Source organism: Berghia stephanieae, chromosome 1 (genome assembly GCF_034508935.2).
Source record: "Berghia stephanieae isolate SIO BIC M18660-M18661 chromosome 1, UCSD_Bste_1.3, whole genome shotgun sequence".
Classification (NCBI taxonomy): domain Eukaryota; kingdom Metazoa; phylum Mollusca; class Gastropoda; order Nudibranchia; family Aeolidiidae; genus Berghia; species Berghia stephanieae.
The window spans coordinates 52,032,272-52,053,231 of NC_088360.1; the positions used below are offsets into that span (position 1 = coordinate 52,032,272).

General features: G+C 39.7%; 1 long non-coding RNA gene across 1 annotated transcript in view; it reads left to right on the forward strand.

Annotated features, from left to right (window-relative positions):
* Positions 1 to 12,031, forward strand: part of LOC144964209 (uncharacterized) — a 33,963-nt gene extending 21,932 nt beyond the window's left edge. Inside the window, exons 2-3 of the long non-coding RNA XR_013643773.1 lie at positions 6,561 to 6,764; positions 11,821 to 12,031. This is a non-coding gene — a long non-coding RNA (uncharacterized LOC144964209). The remainder of the gene's footprint in view (positions 1 to 6,560; positions 6,765 to 11,820) is intronic.
* The last annotated feature ends 8,929 nt before the right edge of the window (positions 12,032 to 20,960 follow it).

A 20,960-nucleotide genomic window follows, 5' to 3' on the forward strand; every position in this document is an offset into this window, starting at 1 on the left:
TGAGAGTTAGAAAGGTTAAATCAATCAGCTTTTATAATAAGTGGCTTCGTGACAGAAGGTAGAAAGAAAAGTATTCACTAATTTGAAATTAAATCAAGGAGAAGGCTATTAAAGGAAAGATAATCTAGTATTTGAAGGTAGAGTGTTTATTAGCCTACCGAAATATCACTGGAGTGAGATGAACTCCGTTCTTACTAAAATAAAACTTCAATAAAATAAGTGTGAATCATCGTTATGTGACAGGAGGGAGTGGGGCACATGAGCGTTCTTATAATTAATTTTGTGACACTATTTTGAATTTCATGAAGACGAGAGATTTTATCTTGACTTACACTTAAAAGAATGGAAATGCAGTGAGCAATACGTGATTAAAAAAATAAAAGTGGCAACAATCTGACTGGCTACCTCATCAGTCAAATAATCTCTGATAGTGGCAATTTTCTTTTGAGAAATATTCAAAATTTTACAAAGACTATCCATTTGTGTCTGCATGGATACATTGTTATAAAAAAAGACACCAAGGTTTTAAACACATAAAGAGGACTGTATCGGACATCCAATGATATTCAGACTGACTGTTGGTTAAACCTCATTTTTTAAAATGTATTTCCGCATAACATTAATTCCGTCTTTTCATCATTTAATTTCAGTTTATTCTTTGATTCCATCCAAGACTTTACATCTCTGATACAGTCTTCCATACTTTAATAAAAAGATGGTTATTGTTTGGTGTGTCGAATTTGTACACTTGGGTGTTATCTGCATAAAGATGCAAGATATATTTTGAATGTACATTGGAAAGTGCATAGGTCCAAGGACTGGTCCTTGATATCTTTCCTTCAATGCCAAAAATCATGTTTAACCTATTCAAGAGTATACCATGATCTATGGTGCCAAAAGCTGCAGATAGATCCAAAAAAGCTAAGACATACATTATTTTTGTCATAAGAGCAGTTTCAGTACTATTATATGGAAGGCCTAAAAGCAGACTAGAGAGGTTTGGTAAGATTATTAATATTCATGTGTTTTAAAAGTCTTTTCAAGACGATATTATGTTCCATGACTTTTGACAAGAAAGTTTTGACACATGTCTGTCATTTTTGAAATCATTTATGTGTAGTCCACTTTTCATTAAAAGAGGTTTTACAATGGCTTTTGTTTAGAGCATCAGGATATATGATTGAACTGAGACAATCATTGATATTGCTGGTTAATGTTGGTAATAAAACATCTATGAGTTCTTAAAATAATGTTAATAGGAAATGGGCCCAAAGCACAAAATTTTGCTGGACCGTTCATCATAATTTGTCCCACTTCCTCTATTGCTGGTTCAGATATGCACAGTGGATTCCATTGAAACTTTTAAAACACGGCTTTTGGGTAGTTGCAGAGTACATCTCTTTCCTTATATTATTTAAAACATTAGAGTTAAACAAAACAGCTTGTCTCTGGATGAGACTTTTCGAAGATCTCGAACTAAGTACACTGATAGTGTGCTTTTGGCATCTACATCTGTTGCTTAGTTTAATCAGTCCCATTTGTCTTACATATTCACGTGTGCCATAAATAAATCCCGTTTTTTTACTTATTGACTGTCTTTTAACTGGTGTTGAAATGACCTAAATGTATCGCAAGCGCCTTAAACTCCTAAAAAAAACAAAATAAAACCTGATAGAAATATGAATAGATATTATGAAATGCCTGACAAAGCAAACAGAAAAAAATATAAGAATACATCATCACAAAAAAATCAATCGACCTCGACTCTGGATCAAACTTCAGACCTCTCGTCTACTGGTAAGATTTGCAATCATTACACCCCACAAATTGTACGATATTTAAGATGATTTATTGCTTATATTTTTCAGATGCCACACTGATTTCGGCCATAGTGTTGTGATCGTTTTCTTCTCCTTGTAGTTGAGTGGAAATTTTGGTATGAGTTTTTGAAGCAAAACAGAGCAGAATTGGTTATTAAGAATGTCTGTTTTTTTCTTTTGCGTAATACATGATCATGCTCAAGGGGCGCTTTACCAACCGAATCGCACCTCCTACTTTTTATACATTTCCAGAACTTTTTGTTTGAGTCTTCACTCACAAGTTCCTTAACATAATTATTATAAACTCTTCTACTCTCTCTTTGCGTTTCTTTTTTCAGTCGGGCGTAATTGTACCAGTCTTTCTTACTGTTGGACTTTCTCTCTCTCTGTTCCATGCCTTTTGTTTCCGCCTGGATAATCGTTTGACGGTAGTGTTTATCCATGATTAGTGAAATTTCCTTGAGCTTTCCTTCGTTGGTACAAGTTTGGACATCATTTTGTTTAGGTGGTCGTTGGTGCTAATCCAAATGTCCTCAGTGCTTTCTAGATGTTTACTAATTATGTTTTCACTAAATAGACATGTTTCTGTCCGCATTTCGGCGATATTTGCCCTTATTCAAATAGTAATATGGTGCGATTATTTTGTGATTTTGTTTGCTTTGATAGTGCTTTCCGTGATGAGGATGTCATGGTCACTCATTCTACACTTGACAATTAAATTTGGTCGATTTGTGATAAATAAGTCGAGGATATTTGTACCCTTTGTTGGATTTTGTTTATTTAACAAAGGCCAAAATCATGCACTTTGTTAATAAATGTTTGGTTTATAGATGAAGGGTATTGGTAATTGGTTATATGTTCCCAATTTATATCAGGTAGAATCAAGTCTCCGCTTAACCAAAGTTCATTTCATCTCAGTTATTTGTTCCATAGTTGAATTTGAAGGTGTCTGGTACATAGCGCCCACAGTGAGCAGGCTTGTTCTGTTTTGATATTTACCAACACCGATTCTGATTTTGTTTCAATGGCAAGCTTTAATACTGAGAGGTTTGTTGTTGTTGCAACCAGCACCCCGCCGTACCTATCTTCTCTATCTTTCCTGAACACGTTGAAATCTGTTTCTGTTGGAAATATTTCATTGTCCTTTATTTCAGAATGTAGCCATATTTCAGTACCTATGATTATGTCTGGTTTTATGTCTGATAGCAATTTCCAAAATTCGGGTAGTTTTGGACCTATACTTTGAAAGTTTATGGTCATAGTTCTAAACATGTTTCTCAGTTCACCATTTCGATCACTGAAATGTTTGAAATGTATGTTTGTCTGTTTGCTATATTAAACGCGTAATTATTTGAGTTGATTCGGTTATTGATTCTTCTTATTTCATTTGGCCTCATATTGACCCTTCTTCCCCTCTTTGCTGTGATTGTCTTATTTTCAGATGTCACGTTCTCATTTTGTTTACTTAAGTCCTGCATACCATCAAAATGATTAGCTGTTGTCATTGTGTTTTGTTGATATGTGGATGTGGCGTTTTCTATTGGCATGTTGTTGTGAGTGTCGTTGACTGTTATTTTGATCAGAGATATTGGGCACCGTTGTGTGTTATGTACTTTGAGTGCTCGATTACAATGAAAGGGTGGTGGTCTGTAACTTATTTGAATATAGATAGTATGCGCTAGGCTAAGAAGCTCATAACATTGCCATCCGGAAGTATAACGGACCAACACATAAAACGGTGTGTATCCATGAACGTTTATAGTCTGGTTAATACAGTTCAGTGAGCATTACTCATAAACGCGGATGGCAAAAAACAATAACAAAGATCTGAGTGACGTCATCTTTGAACTATCTGTAGATAGAATGCGCTTGGCCAAGGAGTTCACAACATTGCCATCCGGAAGTATAACGGACCAACACACAAAGTCTGTGTAACCATGAACTTTTATAGTCTGGTTAATACAGTTTAGTGAGAACAACTCACAAACGCGTATGGCAAAAACAATAACAAAGGCCTGAGTGACGTCATCTTCGAACTATCTATATATTTTTCTTCGTTTCCGCACACCACCACGTCTTGGTCGTAGCCGCTGGCTATTGTTACCGTGATACCAAGACGATTCTGTCATTCCAAATGTTGTCGTGATACGGATATAAATAGACATGGCACAACATGACTAAAATCTTTTAATACACAACAGCAAATTCTATCTGGACCTCGAGCCTTTCTTGAGTTGATGTTATTGAAAACACTTTTCACCTCCTCTTCAAGAATGACAGGTCGCTCATGATGGTGTTGGTTACAGTTAAACGACTGTCTTCCGATATCGAAGTTAAAATCGGTATTATTATCGATGTCAAAACGACGGTAGAAATTGTTCAGTTCTTCTTTGTTAATTGCACCTTGTGTATTGTTTTTGTTTTTCGATTTGATATCCATTCCTCCAATCTCTCTAATCATTGACCAATCTGTCATTGGATTACCTGCTTTTAGTTTTTATTCCATTTTATTATTGTAAGCCATCTTTTCTTCTTTTATTTATGTCCGTAGTCATTTGTTTGTTTCTCGCACTTTATTTTGGTCCCGCACTTTATTTTGGTCACCACATTTAAAGGCACGTTTCTTTTCATTGATTACTGCTTTTAGCTTCTTTGTCACTCAGGGCTTCTTGTTTGGGTATATTTTTATTTCTTGCATTTCTATACACAGTTCGATGCAGAAATTGATATATCCATTTATAGTCTTTGTTCATTCATTCATGTCTTCTCTGTTTGTGATTAGTTCTTCCCATGCTGCACAATCAAAACACCACCGTTTCTCAATGGCTTCTGTTGACCAGATCTTATTGAATTTTACGGTAGGTTTTTGTTGTTTCAAACGTGTCACGTACGTTGGTTATAATTCAACTGTGGTGTGGTCAGATATTTCAATTGCTTGTTTCTGAACTGATTTAAAAGCGTTATTAATGTTACAATAGCACAAGTCCAATGTTTTGTCTTTTCGTGTTTCACATTTTACGTATTGTTTAAAGCCAGGTGTTGATTATTGACAGTGATTAAAATCGCCTAAAACAATAACTTTCCGGATACGGAGTAGAAGTGATGAGGTGTGGTCATCAATTATTTCTTTTGCAGCGTCGCTTTTCGCACTTGGTGGAATGTAAACAATGACCTTGTTTTAGTTCAACTTTCGACCATACAATTTCGAAAATTGTATCTGCTTCTTTTGCAGCAGACAGGGTGTCTTCGTTTCACAGCTATAGGGAGAACACGGTAAGGACTAAGGGAGTTAATTTTTTAACATTCTACACGGTTCGGTCCCTTGATTACGGTACACATTTCTTCCAAATGGCGATCAATGCTTTCAACACAATGGATACTGTATCGAAAAAGCGCTACAAAGAAAAGAGTGAATGTGTGAATGGGATTGATCCATATCACATAAATTTGGAGAACTGGACAAAGAATGTCAAGACGTATCCTCCAATCACGTACCATCATATTTTATCTATCCATCTATCTATCTATCTATCTATCTATCTATCTATCTATCTATCTATCTATCTATCTATCTATCTATCTATCTATCTATCTATCTACTTATTTATTTATCTATTTATTTATTTATTTATTATTATTATTATTATTATTTATTATTATTATTATTATTATTATTATTATATTATTATTTTATTGTTATTATTGTCATGATCATCATCATCATCATCATCATCATCATCATCATCATCATCATCATCATCATCATCATCGTCGTCGTCGTCGTCTTCATCATCATCATAATCATTATTTTTATATTATCATCATCAAAAACAAACAAAAAAACAACAACAAAAAATAACAACCTCTCTTTCTGATTGTTCTTGTTTTGGTTTTGTTTTGTTTTGTTTTTGTTGTTTTGTTTTTCGTTGAGCGAGGTAATCTATTCTTTTCTCCTTTTAGTTTGGCCATATACCATTTTTGAGCATGATTTTATTTCTTAAGTTTGTTTTTATTTTCAGTTATTTTTTTTTTCTTGTTTAAAAAAAAAATTAATTTTAAAATAATTTTTTTTCTCTGATGATTTGTTCGGCGTTTGAGCTTATTTATTTATTTATTTATTTATTTATTTAATCATTTATTCATTTATTTATTTATTTATTTATTTATTTATGTCTCTGATTATATTGTAGTTATTCAACGAGTTGGGTTTTTTTCCTGTTTTCTGCTTTTTGCCTCGATAATATTCTTTCTGAGCAAGATATTTTATATTCTATTTTTTTTTCTATCTGCCCTCTGATTTTTTTTTGGGGGGGGGGGGGGGGGGGGGGTTGTTTATTGTTAGTTTGTTTGTTTATTTTTATTTATTTATTCTTTTAGTATGCAGTTTTTGAGATCGCAGTTTGTATGAAAATTACAGTTTACAATATTCTGTAGAGAGGATCCAAAAGAGAGGAAAAAAAAGAAAAGAAAAAAAAGAAAGAAGGGGGGGGGGGGGGAATTTATCCTTTGCAACGCTCGGTTGAAATAGAAAGACAAAAGTTGCGGAGCCAGGATTCGAACACACAGAGAGATCTAGACATTGCTTCTAAGACGGACGACCTTAATCGCTCGGCCACGTCATTCACATGAATGTCGACGCATCTTGTGTATGTAATTTAGTAACCTACTATCCATCGACTGATTTAATGTTGGGTAATTTTATACTTTGGTATTTTATTAACGGTACTTATTTCTATTTAGACAGCACAAATCCTCGCATTTTGACAGTTTCGTGTTGACTCTGCCACAATCAGTTGAAGTTCCCAATGTAAACAACGCGATCGGAAGTTACAGTGGTCTTACTTCAAGGGAAGCAACCGTGGATGATATATGTGTGACGTCATCGGCATACTCTCTATAAGTACACCTCCCTGGCTGATCTTTCCTGTATGGCGGTGGATCAAGGTAATTACTGTTAAAGATTGTTTTGCTATTGGTATTTTCGTCCAAATGTGTTTCGGTCTCTCTGCGGTGTGTTGTTTAACAAGGAGGTCGAGGTATTTTAAAGCTCACGATTGGTTTTTTTTTTTTTGTTTTTTTTGTTGCTTTGTTTTTTTGTTTTGATTTGTTTGTTTTTGTTGTTGTTGTTTTTTGAGTGATATTGTAGTGAATTTCCGTGTCATTATGCCAGTTTGTGGATTTCCACCTTTGCTGGAAGGCATCATATCACAAATCCAAGTAAATCTGCAATTAACATCGTACAAAATAGAACACGAAAGAGAAGAGTACCCTGGTTTAGACCGCCATTTTAGTGTAGGTGAAAAAGAGGACATGAATTTATTTCGTCAAAATACAAGCCATGAGATGATGCCGCTTATTTTTAATACTAGTAAAAACCCCGCAATTTCGCGGGGAAATAAGTATTTTCATTCGATATTGCCTGAATCATTTTCTTGATTAGCTTGATTACAATTTGATGCATATTTTAATCCATGTGCTTGTCGTCGCTACCATGCTTTATTCGGGAAGATTTTAGTTTATCAGTCAGTAGATATCAATATCAATAAGTCCCAAGTCTTTACCACGTTTTACTTGGGAGGCCTTCCGAAAGCTCCTCCAAAGGGAAACAACTTAAATAATATTATCTCAACTAACCCCAAGAAAATGTAAAACTTAATACCTTTAACTAACTCTAATAGGAAAATAAACACCCTAGCACCTTTACTAAGACTTATGACTAACCCTAATAGAAAAATAAACCCTCGGACTGCTTTGCACTACCTTTCAATACTTCACAAATTAAAATGGCGGCCGAGAATCAAAACAATGGTCAAATAAAAAAAACAAAACAATGGTCAAATTAGGAAATTTTAAACTTTCACAGATCTATTAAGGTTTGTTCTAGAGTTTTTAAAATGCTTCTAGCAAATTGAATAAATAAACGCCTGAAAAAAGATCAACGGTGAAAATACAAATTGAAAGAATATTGGGGACATAGGAGCTTTCGGAATGTCTCCCCTTTACTTAACTTATGTGAGGTCAAATGAAAATCTGAAGCAGACGCGAAAAATATCAAGTCCCCGAATCTGTCTACTTTTGGTTTGTTCGGGCTAGACGCTAGACAGATACAATTGACAGTTTGCCGATAACGTTTAACTAAATATTTCCCAGGGCAATAGTTATCACATCGATGGCATAAAAACGACAGTAATATCAGCAGTAATATTAGTTGATGTTGTTAATCGGTGAAACTTGTTTAAAATTTCTGTAAATCCGAATACCTTAATGTGATCAAGCGAATAATATCACTATGAATGCCACGATTTGCTGAAAAAAGCCAATCTAACAGTTCCTAGCAAAAAAAAAAAAAAAACCCTCTCGCTCAGGAATTCCTGTGCTTGTTGTTTATACTGGAAAAAGAGTTGAGGGTGTGGCCATAAGTTAAACCTGGGTATTATCCACCCGAAACCATCACATTGAAAGCATCAAAGGGGCAATAATAATACTTGATGTCATAAATCTATGATGAAAACTGTTGAAAACTTAGTGTAGATCTGAAATCCTTAAAGTAATTAAGTGAATACATTATTTCGAATGCAACGATTTGTGTAAAAACGCCAAACTGACAACGTTTTACAGTTTCGAGATTGGTTGTTTTTGAGGGTGATAGTGTCGTCGGTAAAATTTTTATGATATCTGTTTGACTCAAGGAACTTTCAAACTGACTTTAAATTATAAAAAGAAATCAAGTTATCTGTATATCTATCTGTAAAAAAAAATACATTTCTAATTTTCAAATCTTTCAGTCGAGTTGTGCGCCGTATAATTTTTTTTTATTGACTCAAATTGCACAATGTTCTCCATAAGGCTATATTTTAAAAGAAAGGATTAATATAAATAGCGATCATGAAAATAATGATGATGATGATGATGATGATAATGATGATAATAATAAGACATAGTAATAATGATAACAATAACAAGGATAATGATGGAGATGAAGACGACGACGATGATGATGATGATGATGATGATGATGATGATGATGATGATGATGATAGTAGTAGTAGTAGTAGTAGTAGTAGTAGTAGTAGTAGTAGTAGTAGTAGTAGTGGTAGTAGTAGTAGTAGTAGTAGTAGTAGTAGTAGTAGTAGTAGAGCTAATGTTGCTGTAGAAGGCGTTGGTTTATCTCGGTTTCTATAGCATGAAAAGGGCAATAAAGTCGGAAAAAGTAGTTGTTGAGAGCCAATAGGTCAATTGAGCCGGAATTTATCCCGGTCTCTATTGCGTGAAATTGACAATAGTAATTGCTTGCTATAATAGGAGTCTATCGCAAAGTACTTTCTGCCAGATCTAACAGATCCAGCTGTCCAATCACTGCTGGGTGGACAGGGGTCCAGAAAAATCGCAACTGCACCCGGTCCCTTTGCGTGTGAAGCGAATACTCTACCGAGCTATCGAGCCGAGAGTGACAATAGCAATTGCTTATTATCATTCGGTTAGGACGCTTGTCTGATGATGATGATGATGATGATGATGATGATGATACGTTTTCTCTTCCTTTTTCTATTCTTAAGTGTGATTAAATTTATCAATTTCTCCATCAGAGGAATCCATGATGAAGACTGTATTGTTTACTTTGGCGCGTCTATCGATACCGTACCGTCGATGATGTGCGTCAATGCCGCGTATTTAGTGAGAACTACTCATAAAAATTGGCTGGCTAAAAACAATAAGTAAGATGCCGTGCCAATGATGTCGAGTATCCTATGGAGGGATTTAGTTAGAACTACTCATTAAAATGTCTGACTAAAATCAATAACAAAGATGATTGCCGTTGACGTTGTGTGTCCTATGGAGGGAGCATTCAAAGCCCTTGGCATGTTAATTACCGACGTTCTGTGTGGTGGGTCTATGGAGGGTCCGCCTTACACTTACACTGGAAAGTCATCCAAAGATATTGTGCGCTTGGCAAAGAAACTCGCAACATCCGTAAATAAAACGGACCAACACACAAAACTATGTGTAACCGTGAACGTTTACAGTCTGGTTAATACAGTTAAGTGAGGATTACTCATAAACGCGATTGGCAAAAAGCAATAACAAAGACCGGAGTGACGTCAACTTCATTCTATCTATATGGATGCGCAGTCGATCAGGACATCGCTTCTCAGTCTGAAACAATAGTTGTCAATAAATTTCTCATCCCTTACCAAATCAAATGTGAGCTGAGAAAATATTTGAGCAACAGCAGGCGTGGGAAGTCATACCCAGATCACTGAGACTACACCTATTTCTTGTGCCATTGATTCGTCGTCTTTATTGCAGGGCATCGTTTTAAATTTGAAATTATTTAACTCATTTTTTTTCGCTTTTCACCTTTCTACATCACTGTTGGTTATCATTAAGCACCAACGATATTCCGAATTTCAGCTCTAGTACCAACAATTACGTTATAGTTAATGATGACGATGTTTTATTTTTTTTTAAAGATCCGTTTGTCATCATCAGCATCTTCAAGTGGTGTTATCACCCACAGTAACGACGATTCAGGAAAAAAAACCTATTATGATTTGTAAACATTTGCGTGTGTTTCTCTCAGTTGTGACATGTGCGTGTATCAGGATGAGACATTTAGGTGATCTCAAACTAAGTACACTGATAGTATGCTCTCGGACTGTATATCTGTTCTTGTACCAATTGGCCTTTGTCTTCCTTTTTTTCGTACTTTAATTGTAATTCTATAACGTTTTACTTTCCCATTTTCTTCCTTTTTACTGGCGCTGATATGACCTAAATGTGTTGCAAGCGCCGTAAAACCCTTAAAAACAAAACTAAATGTTGCAAGCTCAAATAAATGAACAATCAAATAAGGATAAAGTTGTATTCCCCCCCCCCCCCCCTTATCTCTCTCTCGCTCTCTCTCTCTCTCTCTCTCTCTCTCTCTCTCTCTCTCTCTCTCTCTCGCTCTCTCTCTCTCTCTCTCTCTCTCTCTCTCTCTCTCTCTCTCTCTCTCTCTCTCTCTCTCTCAGCATCAACGTCACGATGACAGAGGGTGATGTAGGTCCTGTTATCAAGTTCAGTTTAATTTCTTGATATTTTCTCCACACAGCCTGTAAAGAATAATTTCCATTGAGCTTGTAAAGAATGATTTTCCCTGAGGATGAATAAAAGGATGTTTTAAATTTTGTCCTTGGACACTACTTCTATTCCACCTATTTGAATCAGTCCCCTCTTACATTTTCTTGGGTGCTTTTAATGGTAAATCAATTAATTATTTTTACTATCCACGTCCTCCTATTATAAGCGTTGAAATGACCTTAAAATGACTTAACCTCTGTAAGACCAATAAGAAAACAGAACAAAATGAAGCCATTTTAATTCTGGCGTATCTCCTTGTAATGGTCTTGTGTCACTGTCAAGCTGTAATATAGAGCAATATCCACTAAACGTGCTCAAATCGCTTTACAAGCAAGCAACAACGACACTAAATATCGACGAGACATGGCGCCTGTTTAGCGATACTGCAATTTCTGCGCAAAGAGACGACGTTGTTAATGACCATACTCGTTTTACGTTTCAGTACGGTGAGAGAATGTGAGTAAAGAGCATTTTCTAAGGACTCAACAACGCACCGCTCAGAACAGAGGACTTTCCGATCCGAAGGCAAGTGTCATACCACTATATCGCATAGCCGCACAAAAATATTTCGTTTTTATCTCTCACCTGCTGACCATAGACAGTGTTATTTTCTTTTCATATCGCGTTTGTACAATCTTTGCTTGTACTTGTACAATAATGTGGTCGTAACTCTATGCGTGGTCTAATATTGCCCAATATTTATTGAGTATATATAAACTACCAGGTTTTGAATCGGATTATAGCATGATATATGACTGACCTCGGGTTCTCTTTTACATCATTAAAGATTTCTCATATATGAATCAATGTAAAGTTTTTTAATTGTACCCAAATGACAAGAGAGACTCACCATCCATTACTTTTCTTCCTCCTATTGTAGATCATCATCAAATCTTCTATGTGGGTGATTTTACATACAGCAATGGAACTATGTCAGAAAGCGAACAACTCTTCATCGGATGTTTTTGGGACTGGAGATCTTTCTTCAAATGTTCATTTGACATCTGAACACTATTGATAACGAATCTTAACTCTTATTTCAATGTCAAAATTATGTGTTCTCTCTCTCTCTCTCTCTCTCTCTCTCTCTCTCTCTCTCTCTCTCTCTCTCTCTCTCTCTCTCTCTCTCTCGCTATGTGTATGCGTGTGTGTCTGAGAGAGAGAGAGAGAGAGAGAGAGAGAGAGAGAGAGAGAGAGAGAGAGAGAGAAAGTTTCTGTGAGGTCATGTGTGTTTCATATTTATATTAGGAATATAATCCGCCCAGGTTTTTGTTTTTGTTTTAGATATAACGAAAGCTGGATACACAAAATATCTACAGTCAAGAAAACTCGTCTTCTGAGTTGTAGAGTTTTGCAGATTAGGGGCAGCGTGGCTCAGTGGTACGGTCTTTGCTTCTACCCGAAAGGTACCAGGTTCAATCATCTGCCGCTGCGTTGTGTGTCCTTGAACAAGTCACCAAGCCCTAGCTGACTTTGAGGCGCCGCTCTGCGACTAACGCCTGGGTTATTCCAGTCTTCCTTTGGAATAGACTCCTGGGGGATGAATAAAGGGAATTTTCTTTTTAAAATTTTATTTAACTGGGTGGGGTTCCTGACCTCCCATAGTGGGGATTGGGGGGGGGGGGTACATACTGTGTATTCTATCCCCCTATGTCTTTTTTCCAACATTCTTTCTGTCTTGGTCTTGGAATGAGATTACTTGGTGTTGTCCTCGCCTCGGTTGGGAGGGAAACAGTCAAATGTATAGTTAGTTTTGGGAGATTGTATTTTTCCCTTTAAATCATCTTTCTGTTATGCACTTATTATGTTTTATGTATTATATATGATTTGTAAACATTTGAGTGTGTTCCTCTTAGTGGGGACCTGTGCTTGTGTCTGTATGAGACTTTTGGGTGATCTCAAACTAAGTACACTGATAGTGTGCTCTTGGAATCTACATCTGTTCCCGCCCTAGCTCAATTTGCGGCGCTGCTCTACGGCTGTCGCCTGGGTTATTCCAGTCTTCCCTTGGAATAGACCCTAAAGACAAATTTCCCCTGGGGGATGAATAAAGGGAATTGTATCTTTTTTATTTTATTTAACTGGATGGGTTTCTTGACCTCCCATAGTGGTCAGGGAAGGGGGGGGGGGGTTCATACTGTGGATTTTATCCCCATGTACTGTGTGGGGTTCCTGACCTCCCATAGTGGTCAGGGAAGGGGGGGGGGGGTTCATACTGTGGATTTTATCCCCATGTACTGTGTGGGGTTCCTGACCTCCCATAGTGGTCAGGGAAGGGGGGGGGGGTCATACTGTGGATTTTATCCCCATGCACTGTGTGGGGTTCCTGACCTACCGTAGTGGGCAGGGAGGTACATACTGTGTCTTCTATCCCCCTATGTCTGTTGTCCGCACAGGTGTTTGTTTTGGTTTTAGATATAACGTAAGCTGGATCACAAAATAACTACAGTCAGGAAAACTCGTCTACTGAGTTTTAGAGTTTTGCAGATTAGGGGCAGCGTGGCTCAGTGATACGGTCTTTGCTTCCTACCCGAAAGGTAGCGAGTTCAATCACTCGCCGCTGCGTTGTGTGGCCTTGAATAAGTCACCTGGCCCTAGCTCACGTTGCGGCGCTGCTCTACGGCTATTCTAGTCTTCCCTTGGAATAGACTCCTGGGCGGTGAATAAAGGGAATTTTCTTTTTTTTTTTAAATTTTATTTAACTGGGTGGGGTTCCTGACCGCCCATAGTATGGAGGGGGGGGGGGGGGGTTACATACTGTCTCTTCTATCCCCTTATACTGGGAGGGGTTCCTGACCTCTCATACTGGGCAGGGAGATACATACTGTATATTCAATCCCCTTATGTCTTTTTTCCAATATGCTTTTCGTCTTGGTCTTGGAAAGAGATTACTTGGTTCAATCTCCCGCCGCTGCGTTGTGTGGCCTTGAGCAAGTCACCACGCCCTAGCTCACTTTGCGGCGCTGCTCTACGGATAACGCCTGGGTTATTCCAGTCTTCGCTTGGAATAGACTCCTGGCGATGAATAAAGGGAATGTATTTTATATTTTATTTAACTGGGTGGGGTTCCTGATCTCGCATAGTGGACAGGAGAGAGGGGGGGGGGATGGTTATACTGTGGCTTCTTTCCCCTTATACTTGGTGGGGTTCCTGACCTCCCATAGTGGGCAGTCTTCCCTTGGAATCAATCCTGGGGGATGAATAAATGGAATTTTCTTTTTATAATTTTATTTAACTGGGTGGGGTTCTTAACCGCCCATAGTGGGGAGGGAGGGGGGGGGGGGGGCGAGAGGGTACATACATGTTTCTTTTATCCCCTTATACTGGGTGGGGTTCCTGACCTCTTATACTGGGCAGGGAGGTACATACTGTGTATTCTATCCCCTTATGCTGGGTGGGGTTCCTGACCTCCCATAGTGGGCAGGGAGGTACATACTGTGTATTCTATCCCCCTGTGTCGGTTTTCCAACATGCTTTCTGTCTTTGTTTTGGAATGAGATTACTTGGTTTTGTCCTAGCCCTGGCCGGATACCCTGGCTGTGTTGGAAGCAGTCAAATGTTTAGTTAATTTTGGGAGGTTGTATTTTTCCCTTTAAATCATCTTTCTGTTATGCACTTATTATGTTTTATGTATTATATATGATTGGTATACATTTGAGTGTGTTCCTCTTAGTGGGGACCTGTGCTTGTGTCTGTAAGAGACTTTTGGGTGATCTCAAACTAAGTACACTGATAGTGTGCTATTGGAATCTACATCTGTTCCCGCCCTAGCTCAATTTGCGGCGCTGCTCTACGGCTGTCGCCTGGGTTATTCTAGTCTTCCCTTGGAATAGACACTAAAGACAAATTTCCCCTGGGGGATGAATAAAGGGAATTGTATCTTTTTTATTTTATTTAACTGGGTGGGGTTCTTGACCTCTCATAGTGGTCAGGGGAAGGGGGGGGGGGGTACATACTGTGGCTTTTATCCCCATATACTGTGTGGGGTTCCTGACCTACCATAGTGGGCAGGGAGGTACATATTGTGTCTTCTATCCCCCTATATCTGTTTTCCGCAAAGGTTTGTATTTTTCTTTTAGATATAACGTAAGCTGGATAACAAAATAACTGCCGTCGAGAAAACTCGTCTACTGAGTTTTAGAGTTTTGCAGATTAGGGGCAGCGTGGCTCAGTGATACGATCTTTGCTTACTACCCGAAAGGTAGCGAGTTCAATCACTCGCCGCTGCGTTGTGTGGCCTTGAATAAGTTACATGGCCCTAGCTCAGGTTGCGGCGCTGCTCTGCGGCTATTCTAGTCTTCCCTTGGAATAGACTCCTGGGCGGTGAATGAAGGGAATTTTCTTTTTTTTTAATTTTATTTAACTGGGTGGGGTTCCTGACCGCCCATAGTATGGAGGGAGGGGGGGGGGGTGGTTACATACTGTCTCTTCTATCCCCTTATACTGGGAGGGGTTCCTGACCTCTCATACTGGGCAGGGAGGTACATACTGTGTATTCTATCCCCTTATGTCTTTTTTCCAATATGCTCTTGGTCTTGGAAAGGGATTACTTGGTTCAAGCTCCCGCCGCTGCGTTGTGTGGCCTTGAGTAAGTCACCACGCCCTAGCTCACTTTGCGGCGCTGCTCTACGGATAACGCCTGGGTTATTTCAGTCTTCGCTTGGAATAGACTCCTGAGGGATGAATAAAGGGAATTTATTTTATATTTTATTTAACTGGGTGGGGTTCCTGACCTCACATAGTGGACAGGAGAGGGGGGGGGGGGGGGGGCATACTGTGGCATATCTTTCCCCTTATACTGGGCGGGGTTCCTGACCTCCCATAGTGGGCAGTCTTCCCTTGGAATCAATCGTGGGGGATGAATAAAATTTATTTAACTGGGTGGGGTTCCTGACCTCCCATATTTGGGGGGGGGGGGTACATACTGTGTATTCTATCCCCCTATGTCTTTTTTTCTAACGTGCTTTCTGTCTTTGTTTTTGAATGAGATTACTTGGTGTTGTCCTAGCCCTGGCCGGATACCCTGGCTGTGTTGGAAGCAGTCAAATGTACACTTAGTTTTGGGAGATTGTATTTTTCCCTTGTAAATCATCTTTCTGTTATGCTTTATATTATGTTTTATGTATTATATATGATTTGTTTTGAGTATGTTCCTTTAGTGGGGACCTGTGCTTATGTCTGTATGAGACTTTTGGGTGATCTCAAACTAAGTTTGCTATTGCAATCTACATCTGTTCCCGCCCTAGCCCAATTTGCGGCGCTGCTCTGCGGCTGTAGACTGGTTTATTCCAGTCATCCCTTGGAATAGACCCTAAAGACAAATTTCCCCTGGGTGAAGAATAAAGGGAATTGTATCTTTTTTATTTTATTTAGTTGGGTGGGGTTCTTGACCTCCCACAGTGGTCACGGGTGGGGGGGGGGGGGAGGGGGGTACATACTGTGGCTTTTATCCCCATATACTGTGGGGTCCCTGACCTCCCATAGTGGGCAGGGAGGTACATACTGTGTCTTTTATCCCCCTATGTCTGTTTTCCGCACAGGTTTTTGTTTTTGTTTTAGATATAACGAAAGCTGGATACACAAAATTACTACAGTCGAGAAAACTCGTCTTCTGAGTTGTAGAGTTTTGCAGATTAGGGGCAGCGTGGCTCAGTGGTACGGTCTTTGCTTCTACCCGAAAGGTACCAGGTTCAATCATCTGCCGCTGCGTTGTGTGTCCTTGAACAAGTCACCAAGCCCTAGCTGACTTTGAAGCGCCGCTCTGCGACTGACGCCTGGGTTATTCTAGTCTTCCCTTGGAATAGACTCCTGGGGGATGAATAAAGGGAATTTTCTTTTTTAAATTTTATTTAACTGGGTGGGGTTCCTGACATAGTGGGGATTGGGGGGGGGGGGGGGGGGGGTTACATACTGTGTATTCTATCCCCTATGTCTTTTTTCCAACATGCTTTCTGTCTTGGTCTTGGAATGAGATTACTTGGTTTTGTCCTCGCCTTGGTTGGGAGGGAAACAATCAAATGTATATTAGTTAGTTTTGGGAGATGGTATTTCTCCCTTGTAAATCATCTTTCTGTTATGCACTGTATTATGTTTTATGTATTATATATGATTTGTAAACATTTGAGTGTGTTCCTCTTAGTGTGGACCTGTGCTTGTGTCTGTATGAGACTTTTGGGTGATATCAAACTAAGTACACTGATAGTGTGCTCTTGGAATCTACATCTGTTCCCGCCCTAGCTCAATTTGCGGCGCTGATCTGCGGCTGTCGCCTGGGTTATTCCAGTCTTCCCTTGGAATAGACCCTAAAGACAAATTTCCCCTGGGGGATGAATAAAGGGAATTGTATCTTTTTTATTTTATTCAACTGGGTGGGGTTCTTGACCTCCCATAGTGGTCAGCTGAAAGGGGGGGGGGGGGTACATACTGTTGATTTTATCCCCATATACTGTGTGGAGTTCCTGACCTACCGTAGCGGGCAGGGCCGGATGTACATACTGTGTCTTCTATCCCCCTATATCTGTTTTCCGAACAAGTTTTTATTTTTGTTTTAGATATATCGTAAGCTGGATCACAAAATAACTATAATCGAGAAAATTCGTCTACTGAGTTTTAGACTTTTGCAGATTAGGGGCAGCGTGGCTCAGTGATATGATCTTTCCTTCCTACCCGAAAGGCAGCGAGTTCAATCACCCGCCGCTGCGTTGTATGGCCTTGAATATGTCACCTGGCTCTACCTCACGTTGCGGCGCTGCTCTGCGGCTATTCCAGTCTTCAATTGGAATAGACTCCTGGGCGATGAATGAAGGGAATTTTCTTTTTTTAATTTTATTTAACTGGGTGGGGTTCCTGACCGCCCATAGTGGGGGGGGGGGGGGGGGGCGAGAGGGTACATACATGTTTCTTCTATCCCCTTATACTGGGGGGTGGGGGGTTCCTGACCTCTCATACTGGGCAGGGAGGTACATACTGTGTATCTGTGTATTCTATCTCCTTATACTGGGTGGGGTTCCTGACCTCCCGTAGTGGGCAGGGAGGTACATACTGTGTATTTTATCCCCTATGTCTGTTTTCCAACATGCTTTCTGTTTTTGTTTTGGAATGAGATTACTTGGTTTTGTCCTAGCCCTGGCCGGATAATCTGGCTGTGTTGGAAGCAGTCAAATGTATAGTTAATTTTGGGAGGTTGTATTTATCCCTTTAAATCATCTCTCTGTTATGCACTGTTATTATATTTTATATTATATATGATTTGTAAACATTTGAGTGTTCCTCTTAGCGGGGACCATGTCTTGTGTCTGTATGAGACTTTTGGGTGATCTCAAACTAAGTACACTGATAGTGTGCTCTTGGAATCTACATCTTTTCTCGCCCTAGCGCCCTTTGCGGCGCTGCTCTGCGGCTAACGCCTGGGTTATTCCAGGCTTCCCTTGGAATAAACCCTAAAGACAAATTTCCCTTGGGGGATGAATAAAGGGAATTTTTAAAAATTAGTTGAATTACCCAGGTGGGGCTCCTGACCTCCCATAAATGGCAGGGGGGGGGGGGGGGGAATACAAACTGTGGTTTCTATCCCCCTATACTGGGTGGGGATACTCCTATCCCATATAGGACAGGGAGGTACATACAATGCCTTCTATCCCCCTATGTCTGTTTTCCGTACAGGTTTTGTTTTTGTTTTAGATATAACGTAAGCTGGATACACAAAATTACTACAGTCGAGAAAACTCGTCTTCTGAGTTGTAGAGTGTTGCAGATTAGGGGCAGCGTGGCTCAGTGGTACGGTCTTTGCTTCTACCCGAAAGGTACCAGGTTCAATCATCTGCCGCTGCGTTGTGTGTCCTTGAACAAGTCGGCTAGCCCTAGCTGACTTTGCGGCGCTGCTCTGCGACCAACCCCTGGGTTATTACAGTCTTCCCTTGGAATAGACCCCTGGGGAATGAATAAAGGGAATTTTCTTTTTAAAATTTTATTTAACTGGGTGGGGTTCCTGACCTCCCATAGTGGGGATGGGGGGGGGGGGTGTACATACTGTGTATTCTATCCCCCTATGTCTTTTTTCCAACATGCTTTCTCTCTTGGTCTTGGAATGAGATTACTTGGTTTTGTCCTTTCTCTGGTTGGGAGGGAAACAGTTTTGGGATATTGTATTTTTCCCTTGTAAATCATCTTTCTGTTATGCACTGTATTATGTTTTATGTATTATGTATGATTTGTAAACATTTGAGTGTGTTCCTCTTAGTGGGGACCTGTGCTTGTGTCTGTATGAGACTTTTGGGTGATCTCAAACTAAGTACACTGATAGTGTGCTCTTTGAATCTACATCTGTTCCCGCCCTAGCTCAATTTGCGGCGCTGCTCTGCGGCTGTCGCCTGGTTTATTCCAGTCATCCCTTGGAATAGACCCTAAAGACAAATTTCCCCTGGGGGATGAGTAAAGGTAATTGTATCTTTCATATACCACTATGGGAGGGGGGGGGGGGGGTTTACATACTGTGGCTTTTACACCCATATACTGTGGGGTCCCTGACCTCCCATCGTGGGCAGGGAGGTACATACTGTGTCTTCTATCCCCCTATGTCTGTTTTCCGCACAGGTTTTTGTTTTTGTTTTAGATATAACGCAAGCTGAATCACACAATATCTACAGTCGAGAAAACTCGTCTACTGAGTTGTAGAATTTTGCAGATTTGGGGCAGCGTGGCTCAGTGATACGGTCTTTGCTTCTACCCGAAAGGTAGCGAGTTCAATCACCCGCCGCTGCGTTGTGTGGCCTTGAATAAGTCACATATCCTTAGCTCACGTTGCGGCGCTGCTCTGCGGCTATTCCAGTCTTCCCTTGGAATAGACTCCTGGGCGATGAATAAAGGGAATTTTCTTTTTTTAAATTTTATTTAACTGGGTGGGGTTCCTGACCGCCCATCGTGGGGAGGGGGTACATACTGTTTCTTCTCTCCCCTAATACTGGGAGGGGTTCCTGACCTCTCATACTGGGCAGGGAGGTACATACTGTGTATTCTATCCCCTTATGTCTTTTTTTCGTCTTGGTCTTGGAAAGGGATTACTTGGTTCAATCTCCCGCCGCTGCATTGTTGGCCTTGAGCAAGTCACCACGCTCACTTTGCGGCGCTGCTCTATGGATAATGCCTGGGTTATTCCAGTCTTCGCTTGGAATAGACTCCTGGCGATGAATAAAGGGAATTAATTTTATATTTTATTCAACTGGGTGGGGTTCCTGACCTCACATAGTGGACAGGAGAGGGGGGCGGGGGTATATACTGTGGCTTCTACCCCCTTATACTGGTTGGTGTTCCTGACCTCCCATAGTGGGCAGTCTTCCCTTGGAATCAATCAAAGGAAATTTTCTTTTTTAAATTTTATTTAACTGGGTGGGGTTCCTAACCGCCCATAGTGGGGAGGGGGGAGGGGAGGTAGAGGAGGCATAAGAGGAGATTAGGGAGCGGGTAGGCAGATAATATAAAAAGAAACAACTTTTGAGCCACAGGACACATGGAGTCGGGGTTTGGTTGATTTCTGTAATCTAAAATAGACATTAATGATTGCGTGCTACCCTTTAGCTCGGACAAAATATGTAATATGGCCAATAAGTCTTAATTTATACCTACATTTTTACAACGTAACATCGGTGGCAAACTGAAAACATTTCTCACCTTTATGAAAGTTTAGCCAAATTTCAGGTGTTCATAAGGACCTGAAAATATAACATAGATATAAGGATATACCTAAGTAAAAGTTTAAGTACCCGCATTAAAAAGTTCTTTCTGAAATGTTAATAATGTTGGACCTGGTACTATATAATCTGAATACAGCACATTAAAGTATGTATGTATGCGTGTATGTATGGATGGATGGGTACATACTGTGTCTTCTATCCCAGTATAACTGTTTTCCAACATGCTTTCTGTCTTTGTCTTGGAATGAGATTACTTGGTTTTATCCTGGCCCTGGCCGGAGTCCTAGCTCGGAGGGAAACAGTCAAATGCATAGTTATTATTTTGGGAGAT